The 17231-nt window shown below is 52.9% G+C and overlaps 1 protein-coding gene across 7 annotated transcripts in view; it reads right to left on the bottom strand.

The window, feature by feature from the left end:
• Window positions 1–5084: 5084 nt before the first annotated feature.
• ANK1 (ankyrin 1) overlaps window positions 5085–17231 on the bottom strand; it is a 412403-nt gene continuing 400256 nt past the window's right edge. For all 7 annotated transcript variants that reach the window (XM_075346407.1, XM_075346412.1, XM_075346408.1 and 4 more), the window contains one exon: window positions 5085–6493. The gene's annotated coding sequence lies outside the window, so the exon portion shown is untranslated. The remainder of the gene's footprint in view (window positions 6494–17231) is intronic.

Below are 17231 nucleotides of genomic sequence, written 5' to 3'. Positions count from 1 at the left end.
CAAGAAGAAGATCTCCTACCTGTAACAAGATACAGCCGAGTGGAGTCCCTGAAGGTAATGCACCGACACAACACCTGTGGGGCTTCACATCTGGCGTCACGAACAGGATAAGGACTAGACCTGTCCAGACAGGTGACCATGTGCCTGGGCGGTCCGCTTGAAAAATTGGAAGCGCCGCCATATTACCACCATGAAAAGCGCGCTGAAAAACAACAGCAGCCCGCGCTGGAAGAAGTTACCGCCCACGAAGAGGTGTGGCTACCCAGAGATCCCCTGCAGAGTTCTGACCTCGCTTGTGAAGAGAGCGGAGGCGTCCAGAGACGTCGGGACAGAAAGAGAGCCAGGAACCTGCTGCTGGGAGAGGAGCTGCTGAAAGAGGCAGAGCAGAAACTGAACAGCTTGCTATTAGAGGCAACGGCGAGTCCACAGCTGGAGAGTCGTGCAGAAGAGGGCGCAGAAGAAATGGCGTCTGACCGCAGAAATCCAGAACCGGGCTCCGCTGCCTGGTGGTATCGGGAGCTGGCCCAGTTCTGCGACCGACTGGAGACTCGGGTCGTGGAGCAGATCAGAGAAGAACGCATGGAGCTTCTGGAGATGGCGGCGGCGGTTCGGACCTACGAGGAGGGAGCCACGCGACGCATGCCAGACCGAGCGGCGACGACTCAGACCCCGATGGTGCCACCGATGGGTGAGTCCAGAGATGCCCCGGCCAGCGCAAGTGCCCCGACCCCTGCTGCCACGCCTGCGGTCCCTGAAGAGGCGCCCGGCGCGGCGACGCTGAGCCAGGCCGCAGCCACGCCAGGTGCGGCCCGCCAAGCCCAGGCCGCCGCAGCGATGCCCTGCTCGGCCCGCCAAGCCCAGGCCGCCGCAGCGATGCCCTGCTCGGCCCGCCAAGCCCCGGCCGCCGCAGCGATGCCCTGCTCGGCCCGCCAAGCCCCGGCCGCCGCAGCGATGCCCTGCTCGGCCCACCAAGACCCGGTCCCTGCAGCGACGCCCAGCCCAGCCTGCACAGATCCCATCGCAGCTGCGACGCCGATCCAGGCCGCCGCCATACAGGGCGCGGCCCGCCAAGACCAGGCCGCCGCCATACAGGGCGCGGCCCGCCAAGACCAGGCCGCCGCCATACAGGGCGCGGCCCGCCAAGACCAGGCCGCCGCCATACAGGGCGCGGCCCGCCAAGACCAGGCCGCCGCCATGCCGAGCGCGGCCCGCCAAGACCAGGCCGCCGCCATACAAGGCGCGGCCCGCCAAGAGATTGCATCACCATTTTCCCCGGCCTGCAAGGCCAGAGCAGACACCGCTCCCCAGTCCAAAGAGGTCCCTGCTGGAAAGCCCACGCTGGGGGAGGACCCCGAATACTGGCGGCTGAAGGCTGACATGGAGGCCAAGTTTCCACAATGGTTGGTGGACCGGTACATGCTCCCTCCGCATACCCCCAAGAGGATTCCAGCAACCCCTGCAGCAACCATGCCAAAGAGTCCCCCGCCTGGGCCAGCTGAGGAACACTCATCCCCAGCGCTGCCACAACCAGAGTGCAGCGAAGAACTAAGGGGGAGAGGAGGCCAGGAAGCTGAGGAGCTGACTCCGGAGCCACCAGCAGTGGATCCATACTCAGAGCCGGAGATGTTGCCCTATTCCCGTTGGGATGAGGAAGATCTGACACCGTCCGCTGACGAAGATCTGCCTAAAAGTCTCACCTGGGAGCTTGCAAGCTGTACCACGCAGAGTTCAGGCCGCAAGACAAGGCGTCGCAACAGAACAACGCTGTCCCCTGCACCGCCATCCCCAGAGCAGAGGGAAGTCACGGCCAGAGACCTACAAGAAAAAAGGTTCCTGAGAAGAGCCCAAGCACAGGTCAGAGGACCCCTTTGTAGAGGAGTTGTGGAAGACTTTAACTTGAAAAGCGGATACGGCTTTATTGTGGCACCGGGTATGAAAGAGGGCATTTTCGTTAATAGGAGGGATGTGAGAGCCCACTTGCCCAGAGGACACCCTGGCAGAAACTTAAAAATGGGAGACTCAGTACAGTTCACTATGCATCAGGGAGAAAGAGGCTGGTATGCCTTAGATGTAGCACCATGTCCCAAAGAAGAAAGAAAAGACAGAGATAAAGAAACAGATGCAGCAAAGGAAACAGATGAAGATCAAGAAAGAAAAGACAAGGAACCTACAGATGAGACTACCTCAGACGACGACAAAGAGCAAGAAAGCAGCAGGTGCCGCAGCCCAACAGGCCCAAGCCCTGGTATGGAGGAGTAAAGGAAAGTAAGAAGTTCAGCAGTTAGAAAGTTAAAGTTTTGAAAAGTTTGTTTTGCAACGTTTACGTTTAAGCATGTGCCCACAAAAACTATTGTGAGAAAACCATAAACCTTAAGGCTATGAACTGGCTATAGCCACAAACTCTCGCAGTGTAAATAGTTACACCAGTGGCACCACCACCAGGGCCAGCCTGTTTAGGGGCTTGGCTCGTCTGCAACCAGGCGGAGTCCGTCCGTATATAGGGCCTTGGCTTACCTGCAACCAGAGAGCATGCCTGTTTATGGGGCCTGGCTCTCCACCACAAAGAGGGTACCTGGTCAGCACCAACTGTGGAGGCCGCCTCTACATCCTGCCAGAAGTGGCTGAAGGCGCGGATCCACCAGGCTAGGTAAACCCTGAAACCACCAGCCCATGAAAGCCGCCTCTACATCCTGCCAGAAGTGGCTGAAGCCGCGGCCAACGTGAGAGGGTTTTGGGTGGGTTAACGGACTTGTGGGTGGAGGGTGGTGATGTATGGTACCTGGTGCTTTTAAAATGTTTTACATGTTTTAATGTTTTATGCATTTTTAAAATGTTGTCTTGCAGCCCGAGGACGTGCTGGTGATAACTAAGGGGGAATGTGGCGCCCCTGACCTGGTCAGGCACCACTGAGTACTGCACCCATGCTGGGGACAGTACAATACAGGTAATCCAGAAGGCTGACCGGGGTGTGGAACACAGGCGCATAGTGATCAGGTCTCACACATGTACCCATGAGAAGACCCCTGGGGATCCCAGGAGGGGGAAAAGCCTTCACCTTCACTGGAATAGTGGAGGGGGCCAAAAGCCTCCATCTCCTCTCAAGGGGTGTGGTAAGAGAGTCTGGTTGCTAGGTGGCGTAGGCAAGAACAGGAGAGGAGGGGCAGTGAGTCAGTTAGAGCAGAACTCCATAGGGCTCAGTGAGGAGCAGACCTGTGGGGCTGTTGCTGTCTAACAGCGCCCGCGCAGTGGCTACTGACGGGGGAGAACGGTCAACTAGGAGTGCTACCCGAAATCCATCTTCAGCTAAAGAAAGGGCACGGAGTGGGAAGTAAGGAGACTGCTAGAGAGTACCAGGCCCAAACGGGCGGCAGATCCCGGAGCGGAGATAGATCCAACTTTCTTTTGCTAAACCTGCCGGTGTGGGGCTCTCAAAGCCCACGCCACAACACCACAAAAGCCGCAGCCACGTAGCCACAGTTAGGGCCCATAGGTCACAGGAGGCAAGCAGCTGGAGTGGCCTGGTCCAGGCGACAAGCACACGGCAAACGAAGGGGAGAGAGGCTGCAGCATCTTCCCTGGGTGACCCCCATAGGGACTCAAAGTCGGGGTTACCCCAAACCACCAAGGGCTAAGGAAGGCGAGTTAGTAGTCACCCTCACAAGTCAGCCTGAAGGACACCTGGTTCCCACTTGGTTCATCCCAGCTACGCCCGGGTCACTCACCCTGCCATCAACTGTGAGTAAAAACCCTGAAAGACATCCTGCTTGTGTGGAGTCATTCTGCGCCTTGTAGTACTACGCACCTACACAGGGCCCTGGGGCTTGCCTCACTCTCAGGAGGCTATTCCAACTAACTGCACACACCATCAGCCCCAGGCGTCCCTCAACCTGCAGTGGCGGTCCCCACTGACCGCAATTCTGAGAGTGGCGTCACGACAAGAAGAAGATCTCCTACCTGTAACAAGATACAGCCGAGTGGAGTCCCTGAAGGTAATGCACCGACACAACACCTGTGGGGCTTCACACTTGTGTCTTCTATAGTTGTTTAATAGGGTTGATGAAGAGCTCATCCCCCTATTCCCTATTTAGGGCCTAGCAATAGGGATACCTATCGTCAGGTATCCAGCTCGGCTGAAACTATTCTGAACTTCTGCCTGAGTAATCTGTGAAAAAGTAATTCATGCTTTTCCCCCCTGTGTGTCCTCCTTGTGTCTTCTTTTAGCATGGTTGACGATGAGCTCATCCCACCCGTTCCCTATTTAGCGCCCAGCACTAGGGATACCTAGGGTTAGGTATCCAGCTTAGCGCATAGGTATGGAGATGATCTGTGGTGGTGAGGGACCCCAGGTACCAGCAGTAGGGATACCTAAGGTCAGGTATCCAGCTTGGCGCATAGGTGAGGAACCTATCTGTGGTGGTGAGGGACCCCAGGTACCAGCAGTAGGGATACCTAAGGTCAGGTATCCAGCTTGGCGCATAGGTGAGGAACCTATCTGTGGTGGTGAGGGACCCCAGGGACCAGCAGTAGGGATACCTAGGGTCAGGTATCCAGCTTGGCGCATAGGTGAGGAACCTATCTGTGGTGGAGAGGGACCCCAGGGACCAGCAGTAGGGATACCTAAGGTCAGGTATCCAGCTTGGCGCATAGGTGAGGAACCTATCTGTGGTGGTGAGGGACCCCAGGGACCAGCAGTAGGGATACCTAGGGTCAGGTATCCAGCTTGGCGCATAGGTGAGGATCCTATCTGTGGTGGTGAGGGACCCCAGGGACCAGCAGTAGGTTTGGTCTTCCCCTTCCCTAGACACAGGGTTTCCCTTCCCTTTCTCCGTACCTAGCATGACATTAAATTGGGAACCGATTTTGATGTAATATATTAGTCCTAATTTTTGTAATAATAGAAAAAGTGACATTTTAATAAAATCTAATTGCACTGCAAAAAAAAAAAAAAAGTCTCGGCACATAAAGCTTATTCTTGGATTGTGAAAGTATTTAACCCCCTCCACTGCAACCATAGAAATGTAGCTCAACACCGCCGCCTTGTGGTCAGTCTGGATATGACCGTGCACAGATTGAAGGACTCGTGATAAGATTATATTGCATAGTATTTATTCCCATATGAGCAGTTATTGTACAATCAGCTTCTTATGCATATCAGAAATTGCATCTAAAAAGAGCGCTGGAGAGGTTGTGAAGGTGAGTGCTTTTGTCTCTCTCCGGAGCAGGGCTGGAGGGTCTTGGACTTGGGATAACTGTAGTGGGGAGGGGGGTCGCTTATATCCTTTTAATATATAGAATTCTCCCCTCCCCCCCTAAAGCTGGAACCACATTCCTGAGTCAGGGGGGCAGTTTAATCCCCGCACCCCTCCTACCCCTATACAGACACTGAGCATCTCTACGCACTTTCAGCCCCTGGTAATGAGCATGCTGCACTGTATAAAGATGCTGAGCATCCATGCTGCACTGTGTAATGAGAATGAGTATCTCTATACACTCCTAGCCCCTGGTAATAAACATGCTGCTCTGCAATGTAATGAGTCTGGTTATATCTATACACTTCCGTCCCCCCGATATAAAGGTACTGCACTGTACAATAATGCAGACTATCTTTATGCACTACCTGTAGCTTGGAGAATAAGCATGCTGCACTGTATAATGGTGCCGAGTGCCCCTAAAAAGTGCCATAGCCACCTGAAAAAAGAAGAACATGCCGCGCTTGTATAGTGGTACTGAGTATCTACATACACTTTCGCCCCTATGGAGTATTCTCTAACGCGTAGCCCTTTCGCTTTCGGAGAAAAAAAACTTTTTTGGGGGGGGGTGGGGTGGAGCGCAAATTAATTGCAACATGTCTGGTCTGCCCGGTCAACGTTGTGCTGTGTCCTGGGGCCTGGAAGACAATCCTATCCCAGGCGGAGGGATACTCCTATTGCTGTTTGTCGACGGACAGACATAGTATATAAATTAGAGAGGGGGGGTTGGGGGCTCCTTTAATGCTGCTGTAGAGTGTATAGACATACTCAGTACTGATATACATCTGAGACACAAAGCGTTTTTCAGCTGGGATAGGGTGTAGAAGGGAAAAGGTTAAGTGCTACCCACTTTTTCCAGGCCAGAAAATCCATAAATGCCCCCCTTTCCCTTCCGGGGTTTAAAGGGATAAAGGCTATGGGGGGGGAATGGCGGGAGGAAGAGGGATTGCAGGTGAATTTGAAGGGTGGGAGGGGGGGGCAAGTCTGTCCTCTTCCCCAATGTCATCTCATGCATATTACTTTGTAACATGCAGGGTGCAAATCTTCATGCCGTGAGCATACAGGGGGGTGAGCGTCTGCTTCGGACTTTGGAGGGGGAGGGACCCCTCGGCGATTTATTCTTCCAGGAAGGGAGATGTCTGCTAATAGATGAGCGAGGAGGAATTCGGTTCTGATTCGTAGTCTGTGGGGTGCAGTAAATGGCAGTCAGGTCGGCTTCAATAGCTTGTACTTGAGGTGTAGTTCTGGGCAAAGACAGAAAAAGGAAAGTGAATATTTACATTACTACATAACCTGCATTCACATAGTACCAGGACAAGCAATTTAACGGCTATCTAGGTTTCTTAAAGGGACTCTGACAGGGAATTTTACTTCTAAAACTAGTGCTACGGCTGTATAGGCCAAGGTATGACAATTAAAATGATACCTGTCTTGTAGTAATCCGATGTTCCAGAGCTGAGATATCAAGCTTTGAAGCCACATGCAACTAATCCAGGAAGTGCATTGGGGGCGTGTACTTGGACTACCTCCACATGCTTAGAAAGCACTTCCTGGTTAATTTGCATATGAGTTCAAAGCTTGATTTCTCCGCGCTGGTACATCGGATTACTACAAGAAAGGTATCATTATTTTTGTTGAACTATGACCTAAACAGCCGTACCACTGGTTTCAGCAGTAGAATTATCCTGACACGTTCATTTTAAGCCTCTAAATATGAAATAATTCAGTTACTGATCCCATATTGGAGCATAATTGAGCTAGTTTGATATACAGTAGTCTGGTTGACACTCCCTTTGTGTCCTGTAATGGCGGCCATATTGATTGTCACCCAGCTTTTCCATAAAACCCCCCAACAACTAGACATAACCATCTGGGCATTATTGGCCTGTAAGGGCTCATGGTTCCTTTATGATAACATCGAGGACACGCGCTAAGTGTCTTATAGGTAGGGATCCCACAGATAAGACATTAGAGAATAGGAGGGGGGGGGGGAATCGCATTTTGTCACCCAGCTTTTCCAGAAGAGAGTATAACTAATAAAAGGCTGAAGCAGAATACTTGTCAGAAGAAGTTGACTCAAAAATTAATATTTCCTGAGGTTTTCTGCTCTGTGTATCAGCTATAGAGGAGCCTGTGCCTGCCAGCAGTGATTAGTGAGACGTGATCCCTGCGGGGGCACAGCCTGGTGCATATATTTAGCTGGATGGGCTAGAATTAGAGCGGCCATTGTCTGTGTGTAAGAGCAGCAGTGACATGGAGCGGAAATGGCATTGTGTTCCCTTTACACTAATTAATCCCGTTCTGCCTCTCATGTCCTTATTCTGTCCAATCTCTTGTCCCAGACGTGTCCTTCAGTGCCCTCTCTCAAGTACAATTCCAGATCTTATTCCTGCAAATTAACCCCTGCAAGGCCTATAGTAAATGTCCATGCCATGTTATATACACTGAACGAGATGTGTCACGCCAGATATGGATTGGCTTTCTCACCCCCCGGTCTTCCCCAATACCATAAAACTGTACATTTTAGACTGGCCTTTTGTTGTGGCCAGCCTAAGGGTAAGTTCACACAGTGCGTTTTTCGCGGCGTTTTTGCACGTTTTTCGGGTGCGTTTTTGGCCTCAAAACTGCATGACTTTGCTTCCCCAGCAAAGTCTATGAGTTTTCATTTTTGCTGTCCGCACACACCTTTTTTTTTAAGGTGCGTTTTTGAGCCTAAAAAAAAAAAATGGACATGTCCATTCTTTCCTGCGTTTTTCCCCCATGCAATGCATTGGAAAAACGCAGAGATCAAAAACGCAGCAAAATGCAGCCAAAAACGCACCAAATCGCGGTAAAAACGCATGCGTTTTTGCCACGTTTTTTTGCTGCGGGTGCGTTTTTTGTGAGGTTTAAGCGGCCAAAAACGCAGCATCAAAAAAACGCAGCGTGTGCACATAGCCTAATGCACACCTGTGCAATAATCCTGCTCTCTAATCAGCATCCTCATATGCCGCACCTGTGAGCTGGATGGATTATTGTGGCAAAGGAGAAGTGATCCCTAACACAAATTTAGACAAAATTGTGAACAATATTTGAGAGAAAACCTTAGAATTCAGCTCATGAAAAATGGGAGCAAAAGAAGGGAATTTTGTTACTTACCGTAAATTCCTTTTCTTCTAGCTCTTATTGGGAGACCCAGACGATTGGGGTATAGCTACTGCCCTCTGGAGGCCACACAAAGCACTACATCAAAAGTGCAAGGCCCCTCCCCCTCTGGCTATACCCCCCCCGTGGTATCACGGGTTCTCCAGTTTTAGTGCCAAAGCAAGAAGGAGGAAGCCAATAACTGGTTTAAACAAATTAACTCCGATAACATCGGAGAACTGAAAAACCGTTCAACATGAACAACATGTGTACCCGCAAACAACAAAAAAAAAAACATCCCGAAGGACAACAGGGCGGGTGCTGGGTCTCCCAATAAGAGCTAGAAGAAAAGGAATTTACGGTAAGTAACAAAATTCCCTTCTTCTTCAGCGCTCTATTGGGAGACCCAGACGATTGGGACGTCCAAAAGCTGTCCCTGGGTGGGTAAATAAATACCTCATGTTAGAGCTGCAAAACAGCCCTCCCCTACGGGGGTGTCACTGCCGCCTGCAGGACTCTTCTACCTAAGCTGGCATCCGCCGAAGCATAGGTATGCACCTGATAATGCTTGGTGAAAGTGTGCAGACTGGACCAGGTAGCTGCCTGGCACACCTGTTGAGCCGAAGCCTGGTGACGTAATGCCCAGGACGCACCCACGGCTCTGGTGGAGTGGGCTTTTAGCCCTGAAGGAACCGGAAGCCCCGCAGAACGGTAGGCCTCTAGAATTGGTTCTTTGATCCATCGAGCCAGGGTGGCTTTAGAAGCCTGCAACCCCTTGCGCGGACCAGCGACAAGGACGAAAAGTGCATCGGCACGGCGTATGGGCGCCGTGCGGGAAATGTAGATTCTGAGTGCTCTCACCAGATCTAGCAAACGTAAGGCCTTTTCATACCGGTGAACCGGATGAGGGCAAAAAGAAGGCAAGGAAATATCCTGATTAAGATGAAAAGAGGATACGACCTTAGGAAGAAACTCCGGAATGGGGCGCAGCACAACCTTGTCCTGGTGGAACACCAGGAAGGGAGCCTTAGATGACAGAGCTGCCAGCTCAGACACTCGTCGAAGCGATGTGATCGCAACAAGAAACGCCACTTTCTGCGACAGCCGAGAAAAGGAAACTTCCTTCAGAGGCTCGAAGGGCGGCTTCTGGAGAGCAACTAGTACCCTGTTCAGATCCCATGGATCTAACGGTCGCTTGTACGGGGGCACAATATGACAGACCCCCTGCAGGAACGTGCGCACCTTAGGAAGACGTGCTAGACGCTTCTGAAAAAACACGGATAGTGCCGAAACTTGCCCTTTAAGGGAGCTGAGCGACAAGCCCTTTTCTAACCCCGATTGCAGGAAGGAAAGAAACTTGGGCAATGCAAATGGCCAGGGAGACACTCCCTGAGCAGAGCACCAGGACAAGAAAATCTTCCACGTTCTGTGGTAGATCTTAGCCGAATTCGACTTTCTAGCTTGTCTCATTGTGGCAACGACTCCCTGAGATAATCCAGCAGATGCTAGGATCCAGGACTCAATGGCCACACAGTCAGGTTCAGGGCCGCAGAATTCTGATGGAAAAACGGCCCTTGGGACAGTAAGTCTGGTCGGTCTGGCAGTGACCACGGTCGACCGATCGTGAGATGCCACAGATCCGGATACCACGACCTCCTCGGCCAGTCTGGAGCGACGAGTATGACGCGGCTGCACTCGGATCTGATCTTGCGTAGCACTCTGGGCAAGAGCGCCAGAGGCGGAAACACGTATGGGAGTTGAAACTGCGACCAATCTTGAACCAAGGCGTCTGCCGCCAGAGCTCTTTGATCGCGCGACCTCGCCATGAATGCCGGGACCTTGTTGTTGTGCCGGGATGCCATTAGGTCGACGTCCGGCACTCCCCAGCGGCGACAGATTTCCTGAAACACGTCCGGGTGAAGGGACCATTCCCCTGCGTCCATGCCCTGGCGACTGAGGAAGTCTGCTTCCCAGTTTTCTACGCCTGGGATGTGAACCGCGGATATGGTGGATGCTCTGTCCTCCACCCACATCAGAATGCGCCGGACTTCTTGGAAGGCTTGCCGACTGCGCGTCCCTCCTTGGTGGTTGATGTATGCCACCGCTGTGGAGTTGTCCGATTGGATTCGGATCTGCTTTCCTTCCAGCCACTGCTGGAAGGCTAGTAGGGCAAGATACACTGCTCTGATTTCCAGAACATTGATCTGAAGGGTGGACTCCTGCGGAGTCCACGTCCCCTGAGCCCTGTGGTGGAGAAACACTGCTCCCCACCCTGACAGACTCGCATCTGTCGTGACTACTGCCCAGGATGGGGGCAGGAAGGATCTTCCCTGAGATAATGAGGTGGGAAGGAGCCACCATTGTAGAGAGTCCTTGGCCGTCTGGGAAAGCGAGACTTTCCTGTCCAGGGACGTTGACTTCCCGTCCCATTGGCGGAGAATGTCCCACTGAAGTGGGCGCAGATGAAACTGCGCAAAGGGAACTGCTTCCATGGCTGCCACCATCTTCCCTAGGAAATGCATGAGGCGCCGCAAGGGATGCAACTGGCCCTGCAGGAGAGATTGCACCCCTGTCTGTAGTGACCGCTGCTTGTTCAGCGGCAGCTTCACTATCGCTGCTAGAGTATGAAACTCCATGCCAAGATACGTTAGTGACTGAGTCGGTGATAGGATCGACTTTGGAAAGTTGATGATCCATCCGAAAGACTGTAGAGTCTCCAGCGTAGCATTCAGGCTGTGCTGACATGCCTCCTGAGAGGGAGCTTTGACCAATAAGTCGTCTAGGTAAGGGATCACCGAGTGTCCCTGAGAGTGCAAGACTGCTACCACCGCCGCCATGACCTTGGTGAAGACCCGTGGGGCTGTCGCCAGACCAAATGGAAGAGCTACGAACTGAAAATGGTCGTCTCCTATCACAAAACGTAGAAAACGTTGGTGTTCTGTAGCAATTGGCACGTGGAGATAAGCATCTTTGATGTCTATTGAGGCAAGGAAGTCTCCTCTGGACATTGAGGCAATGACAGAGCGGAGGGTTTCCATCCGGAACCTCCTGGCGTGCACATGTTTGTTGAGCCGTTTTAGGTCCAGAACAGGACGGAACGAGCCGTCCTTTTTTGGAACCACAAAGAGATTGGAGTAAAACCCTTGTCCTTGTTCCTGAGAAGGGACTGGGATCACCACTCCTTCCGCTTTTAGGGAATCCACCGCCTGCAGCAGAGCATCTGCTCGGTCTGGATGTGGGGAGGTTCTGAAGAACCGAGCTGGAGGACGAGAATTGAACTCGATTCTGTACCCGCGAGACAAAATGTCCGTCACCCACCGGTCTTTGACCTGTGACATCCAAATGCCGGAAAAGCGGGAGAGCCTGCCCCCGACCGGCGATGCGGAGGGGGGGGGCTGGAAGTCATGAGGTAGCCGCTTTGGAAGCGGTACCTCCATTTGCTTTCTTGGGGCGTGTGTGAGTCCGCCACGAATCTGAGTTTCTTTGCGTCCTCTGAGTCCCTTTGGACGAGGTAAATGGTGTCTTGCCCGAACCTCGAAAGGACTGAAACCTCTGCTGCCACTTTTTCTGCTGAGGTTTGGATGTTCTGGGTTGTGGTAAAGAGGAGTCTTTACCCTTGGACTGCTTAATGATGTCAGCCAATGGCTCGCCAAACAGTCTATCTCTAGACAAAGGCAAACTGGTTAAACATTTTTTGGAACCAGCATCTGCTTTCCAGTCCTTTAACCACAAGGCTCTGCGCAAAACTACCGAATTGGCGGACGCCATTGAGGTGCGACTGGTAGATTCTAGGACCGCATTGATAGCGTAAGACGCAAACGCCGACATCTGCGTGGTAAGATGCGCCACTTGCGGCACTGCTGGATGCATGATAGCATCCACTTTTGCTAAGCCAGCTGAAATAGCCTGGAGTGCCCATACGGCTGCGAATGCCGGAGCAAACGACGCGCCGATAGCTTCATAGACAGATTTTAACCAAAGGTCCATCTGTCTGTCATTGGCATCTTTAAGTGAAGCGCCATCCTCCACTGCAACTATGGATCTAGCTGCAAGTTTGGAAATCGGGGGGTCTACCTTTGGACACTGTGTCCAGCGCTTGACCACCTCAGGGGGGAAAGGGAAACGCGTATCTTTAGATCGTTTAGAGAAACGCCTTTCTGGGTGAGCGTCGTGCTTCTGGATTGATTCTCTGAAGTCAGAGTGATCTAACAAAGCACTCAATTTACGCTTGGGATAAAGGAAACGAAACTTTTCCTGCTCCGCAGCCGCCTCTTCTGCTGAAGGGGCTGGGGGAGAAATATCCAACAGCCTATTGATGGCTGAAATAAGGTCGTTTACCATGGCATCCCCATCCGGGGTATCCAGGTTGAGAGGGGTTCCAGGAGTGGATTCCTGATCACTCTCATCAGACACATCACAGGGAGACTGATTGCGCTGAGACCCTGAGCAGTGTGAAGACGTCGAGGGTCTTTCCCAGCGAGCTCGCTTAGGGTGGCTGGGGCCATCATCTGAGTCATAATCCTCGGCCTGTGAAGCCGGGGACCCCCCTGTGGGCTGGATACATTCCAAGTAAGGGGGACCTGAGGACAGAGGCCTCGCCGTGCCCAGAGACTGAGCCCCATGCATAGATTGCAAGGTTTCAAGGATTTTTGCCATAGATACAGACATATTATCTGCAAAAACTGCAAAGTCCGTCCCTGTCACCGGGGCAGAACTTACAAGCGTCTCAGCCTGGGTCGCTACCTCTCCTGACTCCGGCTGGCGAAGCAGCACCGGGTCGGAGCATTGCACACAATGGGGGTCATCGGAGCCTGCTGGTAGATTAGCCCCACACGCAGCACACGCAGTATACACAGCCCTTTTTGCCTTGGCCGCCTTGCGTTTTGAGGATGACATGTTGCTGCTTCCACAGAGTGATCTGGGATATGCAGCCAGAAGCGCACCTCACAGTGCAAGAAATACAATATCTATATATCTGTACCCAGTACACTGATACACAGTGAGGCACTAGAGGGACCAGCACAGACAAATCGCTTACCGCCCGCTTAAAAAGCGGGTGTGTGGTCGCCAGATAGCCCCTAGTCCAGGTCTCCCAGAGCCTTGCGTCCTTCCTCCAGCCAGGCATGCATGTAATGGCTGCCGGCGTCTCGAGAGAGGAAGGGGGGCGGGCCCTGGGCGTTCCTGGCCAAGAGCGGGAAGCCTGCTTCCCTCTGTGCCAAGTGAGAGGGCTGGAGCATGTAAATCAGGCTCCAGCCCTCGTCGCTGTTAGCGAACAGCGTCTCTCCCCTACCCTGAATGACAGGGTGGGGGCGGGAACGAAACGGAGCTGCCGGCGTCCTAGGCCCAAAAAGCCGGGGACTAAATTTATAACCGCCGCCGCCGTAAAAGCGCGGACGGCGGATCCCCGGCGCACCACAAGTCACAGCAGCGCCGCCCGGTCCAGAGGGGGTCGGCGCTGCGTTCCCAAACACAAACAATCCCCCAGTAATCTGTAGGGACACCAACTCCACGTTGCGGTCCCCGGCGCACTACAACACCCAGCCAGCCCGGAGTGTGTCTGTGCCTGCCGGGGACACAGAGTACCTGTATGATGCAGGGCCTGTCCCTGATCGTACTCCTGCTCCGAATCCATCAGGTTCTAATGGGTCTGTGGATGGAGCCCGGCATCAGAGCTGAGAGGCCGGCAGGATCCCACTTCCACAGAGCCCTACAAGGGGATGTGGAAGGAAAACAGCATGTCAGGCTCCAGCCCTGTACCAGCAATAGGTACCTCAACCTTACAACACCATCCAGGGGTGAGAAGGGAGCATGCTGGGGACACTATATGTGTCCTCTTTTCTTCCATCCGAAATAGTCAGCAGCTACTGCTGACTAAAATCTGTGGAGCTATGCATGGAATGTCTGACCTCCTTCGCACACAAAGCTAAAACTGGAGAACCCGTGATACCACGGGGGGGTATAGCCAGAGGGGGAGGGGCCTTGCACTTTTGATGTAGTGCTTTGTGTGGCCTCCAGAGGGCAGTAGCTATACCCCAATCGTCTGGGTCTCCCAATAGAGCGCTGAAGAAATAAAAGTGTTGGAGTTTATATTTTTGTTCCGTGTACCAGTGAGTAAGCCCTGACCACCACTCGCCATATAACTAACCCATTCTGTTCTCAATAAACATCCGAGACCCCAAAATAAAACCTGTACCGGTGATAGAGGGACTTTTGGGTCCCCTTACTCACCAGGACTTGTTTATGTGGACAGATCTTGAGCTACTGTTCATGTAGAGGAGATAAGTGGCCAGGCTAGGATTTATGGCACAGGTTATAGGGGTCAGGCTGCATATTATGGCCAGACTGGGAGCTATGGAGCACATGATAGGCAGCCAGGATAGCAGCTATGGAGGAGGTGATAGGCAGCAGGGCTAGGAGATTTGGGGCAGGTGATAGGTGGCCAGGCTAGGGGCTATGGCACTGGTGATTGGCGGCGAGGCTAGGAGCTATAGCCTAGGTGATAAGCAGCTGGGCTTGAAGCTATGGCATAGGTGACAAGTGGCCAGGCTAGAAGCTATGGCACGGTTGATTGGCGGCCGGGCTAGAAGCTATGGTGTTGGAGATACACAGCCGGGCTAGGAGTTATGGCGCTAGTGATTGGTAGTTGGGCAAGGAGCTATGGCATAGGTGCTAGGCAGCTGGGCTAGTAGATATGGCACTGGTTTATCGCCAACCGGGTTAGAAGCTATGGTGCTGATGATTGGCAGCTGGGCAAGGAGCTATGGCGCTGGTGATTGGGGGTGCACTAGGAGCTATGGCAGAGGTGATAGCTGACTGGGTTAGAAGCTATGGGGCTGGTGAATAGGCAGCAGGGTTAGGAGCAAAGGAATTGATGACAGGCAGCAAGGCTAGTAGCTATGACGCAGGTGATAGGCAGCAGGGCTATGAGCTATGACGCAAGTGATAAAAAGCCGGACTAGGATGCATGGCATAGGTGATAGGTAGCAGCTGGGGTTAGTAGGTATGGCATAAGTGTTAGGCAGATGGGCTACAAGCTATGGCGCAGCAGGTGATAGGCATCAGGGATAGGAACTATGGCGGTGGTTGTAGGACTAAAAGCTATGGTGTAGGTGCAAAAAAAATGTGCTCCCAATAACCTGGGCAGACACCTAGCAAAGGATACAAGTGCATCTGCACAAGCACGTCTTGGAAACTTACAAAAAATTAGATTACCTACAAATATTTTTCACTTTCTGTAAGGGAAAAGTTGATATAGAATCTTCAAGAAGGGTGATACCATATTGTTTCCAACCAGTAGGGGGACCTGTGAGCCACTGCTGTGGATCGCAGGAGGACCTGGGAGTGATCGCTGTGGAATGCAGGAGACCGGGAAGCAACTGCTGTGTAACGCATGAAGACCTGGGAGCGATTGCCGTGGAACGCAGGAGGACCTGGGAGCGACAGCTGAGAAATGCATCAGGACTTGTGAGTGATCGCTGTGGAACGCAACAGGACCTGGGAGCGACCGCTGTGAAATGCAGGACGACCTGGGAGCGACTGCTGTGGAACACAGGAGGACCTGGGAGCAACAGCTGTGGAATGCAGGAGGACCTTGGAGCAACCAACGTGGAACGCAGGAGGACCTGTGAGCGACTGTTGTGGAATGCAGGAGGACCTGGGAGCGACCACTGTTGAACGAAGGAGGACCCGTGTTGGCAAACCGCTGTGGAATGCAGGAGGACCTGGGAGCGACCGCTGTGGAACGCAGCAGGACCTGGGAGCGACCGCTGTGGAACGCAGCAGGACCTGGGAGCGACCGCTGTGGAACGCAGCAGTATCTGGAAGCGACTGCTGTGGAACGTAGGAGGACCTGGGAGCGACCGCTGTGGAACGCAGCAGGATCTGGAAGCAACTGCTGTGGAATGCAGGAAGATTTGGGAGCGACCACTGTGGAACGCAAGAGGACCTGGGTGTAGAACACAGCAGTATCTGGGAGCGACTGCTATGGAATGCAGGAGCACGTGGGAAAGACGACTGTGAAACACAGGAGGACCTGGGAGCGACTGCTATGGAACGCAGGCAGAAGGACCTGGGAGCGACCGGTGTGGAACACAAGTGGACCTTGGACCAAGTGTTGTCGAATGCAGGAGGACCTGGGAGTGACTCAGATTTCCGGGGTCTGTTAAGTGTCATTCTCCTGGGGGGTGGCTGTCTTCTTTTGGGGTAAACTTACCCCAAGCCATAATTCTCCAAAAATAAGACCTACCTCAAAAATAAGCCCCATCGCATTTTTTTGGCCAAAATATATTATAAGACATTGTCTTATTTTTTGGGAAACATTGGTAACTAAAAAGAGCCCTGGTTGCGGCTCTGCAGCATGTAACTGCATTGTAAAATGGCAGACAGTGCAAATACCGCCATATAGTGCTCAAATAACTCCAAACTACAGGGACTAAATAACAGCGCTATACAAAAAGTGATATAATGCCAGTCCAATGTCTCAATACAGCTATAACACAAGTTGGATTAATGTTGGTCATAACCAAGCCATTCCTGCCACCCCGCATGTTAAGGTGCAACTGTTGTGTGACCGCACAGGTTGTACCGTAATGCCAGCCCTTGTGACTGCATAGCCCGTAATGCCGGCCATGGCGACCGTACAGCCCGTAATGCCGGCCCTGGTGACCGCACAGCCTGTAATGCCAGCCCTGGTGACCGCACAGCCCGTAATGCCGGCCTTGGTGACTGCACAGCCCGTAATGCCGGCCCTGGTGACCGCACAGCCCGTAATGCCGGCCTTGGTGACTGCACAGCCTGTAATGCCGGCCCTGGTGACCGCACAGCCCGTAATGCCGGCCCTGGTGACCACACAGCTTGTAA

Source organism: Anomaloglossus baeobatrachus, chromosome 4 (genome assembly GCF_048569485.1).
Source record: "Anomaloglossus baeobatrachus isolate aAnoBae1 chromosome 4, aAnoBae1.hap1, whole genome shotgun sequence".
Classification (NCBI taxonomy): domain Eukaryota; kingdom Metazoa; phylum Chordata; class Amphibia; order Anura; family Aromobatidae; genus Anomaloglossus; species Anomaloglossus baeobatrachus.
The sequence above is the reverse complement of the archived record's forward strand: the minus strand, read 5'-3'. Positions and strand labels throughout refer to the sequence as shown.